This window comes from Osmerus eperlanus, chromosome 19 (assembly GCF_963692335.1).
Source record: "Osmerus eperlanus chromosome 19, fOsmEpe2.1, whole genome shotgun sequence".
Classification (NCBI taxonomy): domain Eukaryota; kingdom Metazoa; phylum Chordata; class Actinopteri; order Osmeriformes; family Osmeridae; genus Osmerus; species Osmerus eperlanus.
Window position 1 is genome coordinate 2,963,654 of NC_085036.1, and position 11,217 is coordinate 2,974,870.

Here is an 11,217-nt window from a genome sequence, read left to right on the forward strand (position 1 = left end):
GTAGGAAGTGGTGATCACCGCAGGTGTAGCCCAGTGTAGAAGAAGAAAGGTTAGTGCTAGGTGCTCTAGGATGAGTGTCGCCCTCCAGAGGGCTGGCGCCCGTGCGCGGATGTGACAAAGAAAACACAAACCAAGAGAGATTCAGATCTTTCAAGTTGTGGTTATAATTCTGGTATTTCAAGTTGATTTATAATTCTTGTATTTCAAGAAAGGATTTCTGGCAAGGTGAGGTTTAAAGAAAACCCAAACCAAGAGAGATTTATTTCAGTTCAAGGTGAGGTTTTTTCAAACCAACACCGAGAATTTGGTGGGGGTGAGACCAACACACCCAAGGCACACAGCTTCCTCTCTCCCAGGACAGACCTACCAAAGAAATGAAGTAATTTAGTTGACAGAACCATAAAAAAATTGGTGAACATCTAGTTCATAAAGCTGTACACAAATTAAATATTACCGCCCATTTAGAGTAATGTGTGTGCAACATTTTTGTACATTAATCATAATAGCTCATTGTACATAATGTTAAGGAAAAAATAAATAAACCCTCAAAAAACTAACTTACCAGTTCTTGAGAAGAAATATCTGCCTGGAGAGCGAGTGTCTACTGTTAAGAAAAGGAAATGTATTTCAATGTCATCGTCGTCTTCATAGAAAGATAAATGTAATGGCAGCATTTGTGTGTCTATGCGAACTCACCACAGGTCAATGTAGGACGGTCACCACGATGAGTATCTGCCGTTAAAAGAAGGGAATTCATATTAAAGTCATTGTCTATTGTGAAAGTGTATGGATGTGACCGATTATCGACTATTCAAACTCTGATGTTGACGACATATTAGGATTGGATTTCTAAACAGGGATGTTTAGATATGCTGTAGGTGTCTATTTACATATTAAAGTACAATGCTGTGACATAACGTTTTATATTTGGAGTATAGGCTAACTCCATTTACATTTTCGTAAAATTCCGAGTGTCGAGAGCTAGCCGACCTATAATGGGCTCCCCGGCTTACTGCACAGTACACTAATGCCAATTTGGTTTATTTTATCGTTACTACAGTACAGTAAGTCAGAGCATAAGAAAACTCACCACAAGTCAGTGAGGCGTATAGCAGTCACTTGGACAAGCACTGTAAGAGAGAAGATTGTTTTCAGAAATTATTTCCACCCATTGACTCCGAGTCATAATTTTTCAGCTAGAACAGCAGACCATGGTTAGCTACCTAGCTAACAAGAATGCTCATTACTGTCGCGCTCGAGCTAGCTACGGTAGTCTGGTTATAACAGTTAGCTAGCTAGTTAGCGTCACTGTGTCCAATCCCGACCGGTTTTTAGCTAACATTCTGATAAAATGCCACTTCAAATATTGATAAAATAATCGTATCACGTTTTCAGCTGATTTACTGATTTCACGTTAAGCTTTAACTTCTTACCTTTCGAGCTAAATATTGTTTAAAAATTTAGAGTTAGCTTAGCCTTTACTAGAGCCGGTCAAAAGACGCTGGCGCCGGTAAATTAGCCGTGCGCTACACTTGTCCAAACCCGACCGCACTTCTAAACACTGGCCGCTGCTGTTTTTCTGGGGATATTAACTTGATCCAGGGTCACCAAACTGACCATCAATGCTGTCAACATATCCGGGGACGTAGTTATGTCCTCCACAATAAGATATCACGCTTCAACATCTCCAAACTATGCGATAAAATCTCAATTTGACTGTATACCACCACCTGCTGGATGTTTTGTTGAACTCTTCTCAAAGTTTGCTAGCCCCCATCCCTTCCTCCCCTCGACTACAGATCACGTCACACATGATCGTGTATTTTCATTGGCAAGACAAAGTAGTGTTAAGCTAGCATTGAAATACACTCATATGCTAGCAGTACGATGACAACAAAGACACACTTGTCAGAGTAAAGATCGTCGCCCAAGCGTCGCCCGAGTGTCGCCGAGTGGTCTTTCGGCCAAAGTAACTGTCCTATATTATTTAGACATGTAAACGTCCATACATGTTCATGAAATTTTACACGTAGATTGTTTGGTATGCCTAAAATAATACTACTTACACTTTGCTGGCGATAGCAAAAGAAAATGCTGGCAAAAAGACCGGAAAGACCGGAAACCCCGTTCGGGTTTGGACAATAGTAGTTTACAGCGGTCGGGATTGGACACAGTGACGTTACAGCGGTCGGGATTGGACACAGTGACGTTAGCTGTGTTAAAACGTACGCTTTCTAGATAGCAAGTTGGTAGTACTAGAGGTACTCCTGTAAATACATAAATAGCCTACCCCAAGGTAAACATCATTTCGTATAATATTTTTTTATATCTATTTATTAGCAATGTTTACCAACCTTTCAAGCAAAATAACTGGACTTACCTGTCGAGTCAACTGTAGCAACTGCTTGAAAATGACAGTTGGCTTGTTAAGTTTCAGGTTGAGCGCGTGACTCGATGAGCGGAGCAGTTTAACAAGCCTAGCAACCTATGTTTCATTGACTTCCATTGATTTTAAAACATGACCATTTCAAAATATAGAAAGATGGGGGGTTTAAAGCTGTAAACAGCTGGTCAACACATTGATGTTTGAATGGAGTAGGTAGCTTAAACATGTAGTGAGCAGCAAGGAAGTACATTTGTGACATTTAAACCTATTAATGTTTTAAGTGCTTTGTGCTGCCATATTGCATAAATAAGAACAGTTACTAGTAGCTCTATCAATATCATAGCAGACAAAAGTATGTCAGCAGTATGAAGGTGAAAAAAGTGTTGCTTTGAAACCAGAATGGTGAGACAGTGTTAAAGGTATATCTGTCATTGTCATGCATTGCAATATTTTCTTACGGTTGACAAAGGAGAAAAAAGAGTGAAATGAAAAGGGTATCTTATTTAATTTCATAAATGTTAAAGCGTTATGTTAGAGCTCAATGCTCTTAAGACAGTCACCCCCATTACCCTGTGCAACCCCAGTCAACACTGTGGAGTCCTTCCGTGATTGGGAACTGAACATCAGCTCCCTCACCAAGAAAGCACAACAGAGGATGTACTTCCTACGGCAGCTGAAGAAATTCAACCTGCCAAAGACAATGATGGTGCACTTCTACTTCCACGTCTGTTTGAAGTTTCTTGGCGAATAAAACCCATTCTGATTCTGAAAAGTATTAATAATTGAAATATGTAAAAACAGAAATACAGTTTAAACAGTGGAACAGTGTTTCTAGCTCTTAAATATAGTGATGAAGAGCGTTGGCCAATCGGATTGGTTCCTTGTTTCTTGTAACGTAGCAACGGTTGTCATTGTCAGCAAACCTAGAACCTAGAATCTAGGTTTCAGTATCAAGATGGAGGAGAAATTAATCATGTGTGACTGCACACCCAGTCCTGTTCAGACACTGAATTTAAAGATGTCATAAATATAATAATCCATGGTGCAGGTTTGCCGTTGTCCCTGGTGAGTTTTTTTTATACTTTTAAATTCAATCTCTTCACATTACGTGACTTTGTTGTGCAACTGCAAAAGCTACTCTAACTCTGATAAAAATGCTGCTGCAAAAAGGCTGAACTATTGTGGGTAGTAGATAAGATCATGTTACATCTAGCCAGCGGATCATGTATGTCAAAGTGGTATTTGTACAGAACACCGTACTGTAGGCGTGAATAATGCATGCATGGTCGTCATCGTCGTCAATCTTTTATGGAAGCAAATTGTTACCAAAATTCAAATGAAAATGCATTTCCAGAAATGCATTTGCATTTTAAGAATGTGGCTGCATTATTTGACTCATAAATGAAATTAGTAATCAATCATCCTATTTGCATTTTAATTTTCTTCTTCAAGAGTGCTCAATCTTTCACTTAATTAAAATGAAAAAGAAATAGACATTTGAGATTTAATTTTCAAAACATGCCCCAGTAAATAGATACCAAAATTCAATTTGAAATGTAAAATTTAAAAATTAAAATGCATTTCCAGAAATGCATTTTCATTTTAAGAACGTGGCTGCAAAATCGTGACCACAATTCAAATTCAAATGCATTTCCAGAAATGCATTTTCATTTTCAAGAACGTGGCTGCAAAATCGTGACCACAATTCAAATTCAAATGCATTTCCAGAAATGCATTATCATTTTAAGAACGTGGCTGCAAAATCGTGACCACAATTCAAATTCAAATGCATTTCCAGAAACGCATTTTCATTTTAAGAACGTGGCTGTAAAATCCTGACCACAATTCAAATTCAAATGCATTTGCAGAAATGCAAAATGAACGAAAAAGCATTCTGAGCGGCGCAGCAGAGTGACGTCAGTAGCCGCTCTTCTTCAGCTCCCTGCTGACCGAGCTATCCATCTTGTTCGGTAGGGGGCGGTGTGTGCACATCTGCATTGCATTACATTGCAAATGTGCCGGGAAATTGATTGAATTGCCGGGTCTTTAGAGCAGCGTTCCCCAACCGGTGCCCACCGGTTGGGGAACCTGTTTGAGACAACAACTCTATCGGTGTTTTGGATGAAGGCAAACCAGAGATCGCCACTAAAGCACTGAAAACCCTGCTTCCATTTCCAACATCAAGCGGGATTTTCTGCCGTGACAGCAATCAAACAAAATTTTGGAATAGGCCTGAACTGGATATAAGGAACGCACTTCGGGTGTCACTGTCGTAGCTTATAGTCACACACAACAGTGGGACTGACACATCGAAAGCTAGCTAGTAACAATATAACGATGGAAAACCAGGCTAAGAAACTTAAAGATGGGTCAATTGAAAAAACGGCTGTTTATTTTACATAAAACTCAAAAAACTATTTTTCGCTCAAATCAGCTAAACAATTTTTCTTGCGCGCTCCGCACGCTCGCATTAGGTGTGGAAGTCACTAACTAGGATCACATCAAACCCAGAATGTACATGCATTAGCAGCGCAGCTGTCCAGGGCCTATCTTTCCTCCCAGTCCGTTCTGCCGGTCCGTGAAAATATGTCTTACATGAAAGCGGTCCGTGGCGCAAAAAAGGTTGGGGACCGCTGCTTTAGAGGACGCATCACAGACCATGGCGCTCCCTCAAATTGTGCAAACACTGTTAGAATTAGCTGAACAGGTAGAATCTAATAATATATCTGAGTCTGATGCCCGTGACCGAGTAGAACAAGTCATAGAGAGCTTGGCTGCAGACTCATACGTCACAGATGTACACATTAATAGTAGCTCTGCCACTGTTTTATCCATTGTTTGACATCAAGTTGCTCAGTCTGTGATGCGTCCTCTAAAGACCCGGTAATTCAATCAATTTCCCGGCACAACAACCGAACAAGATGGGTAGCTCGGTCAGCAGGGAGCTGAAGAAGAGCGGCTACTGACGTCACTCTGCTGCGCCGCTCAGAATGCTTTTTCGTTCATTTTGCATTTCTGCAAATGCATTTGAATTTGAATTGTGGTCAGGATTTTACAGCCACGTTCTTAAAATGAAAATGCATTTCTGGAAATGCATTTGAATTTGAATTGTGGTCACGATTTTGCAGCCACGTTCTTGAAAATGAAAATGCATTTCTGGAAATGCATTTGAATTTGAATTGTGGTCACGATTTTGCAGCCACGTTCTTAAAATGAAAATGCATTTCTGGAAATGCATTTTAATTTTCAAATTTTACATTTCAAATTGAATTTTGGTATCTATTTGCTGGGGCATGTTTTGAAAATTAAATCTCATGTCTATTTCTTTTTAATTTTAATTAAGTGAAAGATTGAGCACTCTTGAAGAAGAAAATTAAAATGCAAATAGGATGATTGATTACTAATTTCATTTATGAGTCAAATAATGCAGCCACATTCTTAAAATGCAAATGCATTTCTGGAAATGCATTTGAATTTTGGTAACGATTTGCTTCCATAATCTTTGGCCGAAACAAAGCTAGAGAGAGGATTCAATGGGAGATTTCCTACAGTAAGCTAGATCTACTGCTTCAAATTGAAAACTGAGACAATATTTTGATTACAGACAAGTTCCTTAACCTCTGTTGTCAATATCGCCGATAAAAAGTAAATACTGTTACGAAGCATTTGTTTGTAGGTAACGAACGATAGACGTAACTACCCAGCTAGCAGGGAGGAATCGGGCCGATTCCGGCATAATGTCGGGACAATCGGCTGAGAATCGGACTCGGCCGACGGCATTGGCCCGAGTCTGGCCCGATTTCGGCGGTATGAGTTATGGCTAAGATGCGGGTATTGAGCTCGGGCCGATTCCGGTGAGAGTTATCTGGCCCGACTGTTATTCAAATAAGAGGGGATGCGTTATGATGCACATGTGCTGCAGTGGTAAATTTGTCTAAACTTTTTGAGACGTGTTGCTGCCATCACATTCAAAACTACCTTATTTACTTAAAATGATACATTTCATCAGTTTAAACATTCTGTTCTGTAAATAACATATAGGTTTATCAAATTTGCTAATCATTGTATTCTGTTTACTTTATTTTACAAAACGTTCCAACTTTTTTGGAAATGTGGTTGTATGCCATTTATTTCCAACTCTGCCCCAGCATGTCATAGTCATCAATGTTCTCATCTGCAGAAAAATGTGTAGATTTAATAAATGAGACACTGAACTGAAAATATAATTCTTTATTTACTATCAACAAGAACAGAAACAATCATTGGTGATGTATAATATTAAGCAGGCATTCTCTGTATAGCAGACCAACGCTGTATAATCACACACAATGCAAATGTGTTTTAATTATTTTGTTAAGTGTTAATGTGATCCAAAGGTATTACATTTACAAAGACAATTCATCAAAGAATCTCAGTTCTTCCTTAATGAATCCAATTGTCATTTTGACAAAGAATACATCAGAATCCTCATATAAAGCAACTATAGAAATTGCTGAATAATATTTATACAGTACATTTTCGTGCAGAGTTTGCAGCTCAAAGTGCTGTCCATAAACAAACACGTAAGAAAGGATGTGCAGATATGGTTTCAACATGATCTATGCAAGCCCCCCACTGAAGCGTCACAGCTGGCAGTGGACACATCTAGGACTTCAGACTCCTGGCCATGAACATTCCCTGCTAGCCTACATCATCCAGTTTTACATTCTGGACCAGTGGGTTCTTTCCTGTCCATACCATCTCTTTCAAGGAGCTTGGTGCTCTCCCCTTACTGCTCAGAGACCAGGTAAAAGCATGAACCACACAAATGATCATTTGCAGCCAATTCTACATATGTGAATTTTGTGTATTCTAATACAAGATCATTTCTCATAGGCTTGCTTTCTACAACCATGGCATCAGGTTTCTACAACTTGACTAAAGGAGAGAGTATATGAACAAGTGAGTAATTATGATAGCTTGCTCCATTAATAAAGTACCTAAAAATTAAAGAATTAATTAAGTAATTCAGACCAGAATTTCATAGATGTTACAGTATGTGCAGTATTATACATATGGTTTGCATACCAATATACATATACTGTAAGTACACAATTATGTGCAGTGCAGAATATGAATATAATTTATATATATGTTTATAATGTAAATAAAAAGTGACTAGGGATGTGGTTTGGGTGTAATTTTGTGTGTGGCAGGTCTGTGACTGTTGGTGAAGGAGCAAAGAGTCCTGTACTGCCTCCCAAGATTAGGTGGCAACCAGTCAGTGGTTAGGGTCCTCTGCAGGCTCTCCTCAGGAAGACCAGGAGAGCTCCTCGGAGATGTGGACACCCAGGAACTTGAAACTGGAAACATAAATATACATTTTATTAGGCTAATACTAGTTTTACAGTAGATCAATATCTCTACAGTAAGAATGATTGTGGTCCAAAGTACTTGAGAATACATGTAAACATTATAGGCTATTAGTGACAGAGTCCATGAGTGGAAAACAAATACTTGTGCATGTTTGTAAAATATCCCCTGTGCTACTTGTGACACAGTACTGGATTATATAACACGCATGGCATAAAAATACAGGCCTACAATATAGATTTTCCCAATGTAAAATACACTGCAGTGCCATCATGTAAATAAAATCATTGTAACAGCAATGGGCACATCATAATCCCTCTTAGTTACAAAACAAGTGTTATACATCTTGTAAATCCTGAACATACATCTTGTAAATCCTGAACAGTTGTAGGCTACTCTTACAAAATTGACTGATTCATCCTACTCAGTGCTGTTTTCTCTTATCTGATCATGTTGGTTATGGTATATATACATTAGATCACTTGTTTAAATGTCTCTGTTCATATTGGGTAGGCTACAGAAGTTTAACACACCGAAAAATATGGCAGATCGTACCACCACAGCCAAAGACTGAGCTCACGGACCGGGACGTCTCGTCGATGGTTTACCAACAGATTCAAAATGCTAACGTCTTTCTTTGCAGTTGTTGGTGGTTTTCAGCGAGACAAGACAGAAAGATTAAGACATTGTTAGAATTAGTAGAAGAAGAAGAAGTAGTTTTACTGTAGTATACTCGTTAAATATTTTATATAGCTCTAAAGTTTTTGATAGTTCTTATTTAGCTAGACATAGCTCCACTGTAGGTTTGTTGTGTAATCTTTAGCGTAGTTTATGATAGTGTAGTTTACAGTAGTGTTTTGTATATTTAGCGTAGATAATCAATTGTTTTATAGTATCAGTGTTGTGTACAGTAGTTTTATTGTAGGTCTTGTATTTAGGTCTAGCGTTAGTTGAGTATACTCAATATTTTAGCTAGTCCAAGTTAGTTGCTACGGCCTAGCTAGCAATTCCTGTACAGTACAGTGACCAACTGACAACTGACCAACACCAATCGACAACAATTGCCAGGTGAGTAGAGCTAGCCTACACGGGTGTATGCGATGTTATTACATTAAGTATTTACGGTTAATGTGGAAATTAACTTAAGTTAGGAATTACATTTTTCCTATTATAACCATTTGGTAAGGTCAGGTTCCCTATGCTAATGTGACAGTTGGAATAACCTCGGAGCTATAACTGCTAAAATCAAACGGATTGCGCGAGATAATCAACTCAAGCTAGCCAGCTGTCAATGTTAACATACCTTATCTTACGATACTGACAGTAACCTTTCGAATACAATATCATAACTGATAGATGAATATTAATGCAACAATAAAAACATAAATCTAGCTACTAACATAGCCTTATGTGAGAAACAACTTACCATTCACGCGTGCTCATCCCGAATGACTGCTCTCGTTCAAATTAATTCCTCATTGGTGTCGACGGAAGTGGCTGGATTTAAAGAGTGCAGTAAACAATTGTCGCGTTGTTTATGTAATTAACCCCTTCCGATCCATGATGGCTGTGTTCACACACATTACTTAATGATTACATGAAAGTAAAATAAATAAATAACAATCATTCTCTTGTATGAAAGAAAAAAAAAAGAAAAGATCACTTTTCATGTGCTATTAAATTACTTGGTCAGAGCTTGCGAGATATAATGCAGCCTACAATAATATATTTACATACTGTTACTATTAGTACTTTTACTTCTAATTAATCAACCGGAATGTTAGTGCTAATGCATTTACTTTGATACATATCTGCTGTTTCTCTAGACTGTCAACTTTCTGTAATATCGGCAGACGTCCCCGCTCTTCCTCCTGCAGCCAGACAGCTATTCACTCAATTAAGGTGATAAAGATTCTTTAAAAATAAGTTATACATAGTTAAATGTTTAAATGTGAAGGCTTCTTAGTGTCCAATCAAATGACTTGGTCAGTACCAACTAAACTATACATGTCACTGCCCTTTAGTGATTCACTTCCACTGTGTGTTTAAGAACTCTTGGCATTTGTCAATAATGGCTGAGGGGTATTCAGAATATAGTGTGACTTCAAACATCCGGCGAAGGTGTACTGCAAACGTGGCAAGATTTCTGACATCCATCCAACACGAGCAGTCTACTGTAGAAGATACCGTTATTCTTCAATCTAATGAGGCCTCAGAGGAAATGTCCAGTGATCAAGACTTTGAGAATGAACTGTTTGTTGATGCATCAATGGACAGTGCAGGTTTAGAAGAAGGTGGACAGCAGGGTGAAGTTGATGATGATGATGATGAGATTGATAATGAGGGTGAAGATGTTGAGGAGATGGTTGATGATGAGGTTGAAGATGTTGAGGAGATGGTTGACGAGGAGGTTGAAAGTCCAACAGACCGTTTTAAGGCTACTTGGTCAATTGGGCTCTTGAATATGGAATAACATTAGTTGCATTAACAGCCCTGCTTTCGATTCTGAGGTTCCATCATCCAACCTTGCCAAAAGATGCAAGGACTCTCCTTAATACCAACAGAGGCTACATAATTGACAGGATTGCTGGTGGCACTTTTTTTTACTTTGGTATTTTAAGTTCAATATCTAGCACACTCGACAAACTTTGGCAGAAACTCCCAAATAGGTATACGTTGAAATTACAACTAAATTTTGATGGGCTTCCTCTTTTTAAAAGTTCCTCTATGCAACTGTGGCCCATATTGGGACTGATCCAAGGATTTAACATTAAGAAACCCTTTCTGATTGCACTTTTTGGTGGAACATCTAAACCTAATTCATTGGCAGAGTATCTAAAAGATTTGGTGAAAGAAGCTAAACAACTGCACTCTGGCTTTACATTTAAAGGAAAACAACTCTTTATTACAATTAGTTCGGTAATGTGTGATGCCCCTGCACGGGCTTTCATCAAAGGTATGTAAGGAGTCAGTTGGCTGAGCGGTGAGGGAATCGGGCTAGTAATCCAAAGGTTGCCAGTTCGATTCCCGGTCATGCAAACTGACGTTGTGTCCTTGGGCAAGGCACTTCACCCTACTTGCCTCGGGGGAATGTCCCCGTACTTACTGTAAGTCGCTCTGGATAAGAGCGTCTGCTAAATGACTAAATGTAAATGTAGGTATCAAGTCACACTCAGGCTATGCTGGGTGTGATAAATGTACAGTATATGGTGTGCATTTTCAAGGTAGAATGACTTTTCCTGGAACATCACAAGGAGACATCCCCACTAAGCACACTTAATTTTGGTATGGTAACAGCATTTCCCCATGACTACATGCACCTTGTATGTCTTGGAGTGACAAGAAAACTGTTAGCTATGGACTGGCAGCATTGGTCCACTTCAATCCCGGTTATCATCTCAGAGGGTCACTCAGTTGTCTCAACATCTACTTTCTTTAAAAAGCTATATTCCCTCTGAGTTTGCAAGAAAGCCTAGGGT

General features: G+C 38.9%; 1 long non-coding RNA gene across 1 annotated transcript; it reads right to left on the reverse strand.

The window, feature by feature from the left end:
* Positions 1 to 220: 220 nt before the first annotated feature.
* LOC134039236 (uncharacterized) lies at positions 221 to 732 on the reverse strand. The gene is made up of 3 exons (XR_009932755.1): positions 697 to 732; positions 563 to 604; positions 221 to 363 (listed from the first exon to the last, which is right to left on the reverse strand). It is a non-coding gene; the product is annotated as an uncharacterized LOC134039236 (long non-coding RNA).
* Positions 733 to 11,217: the final 10,485 nt, after the last annotated feature.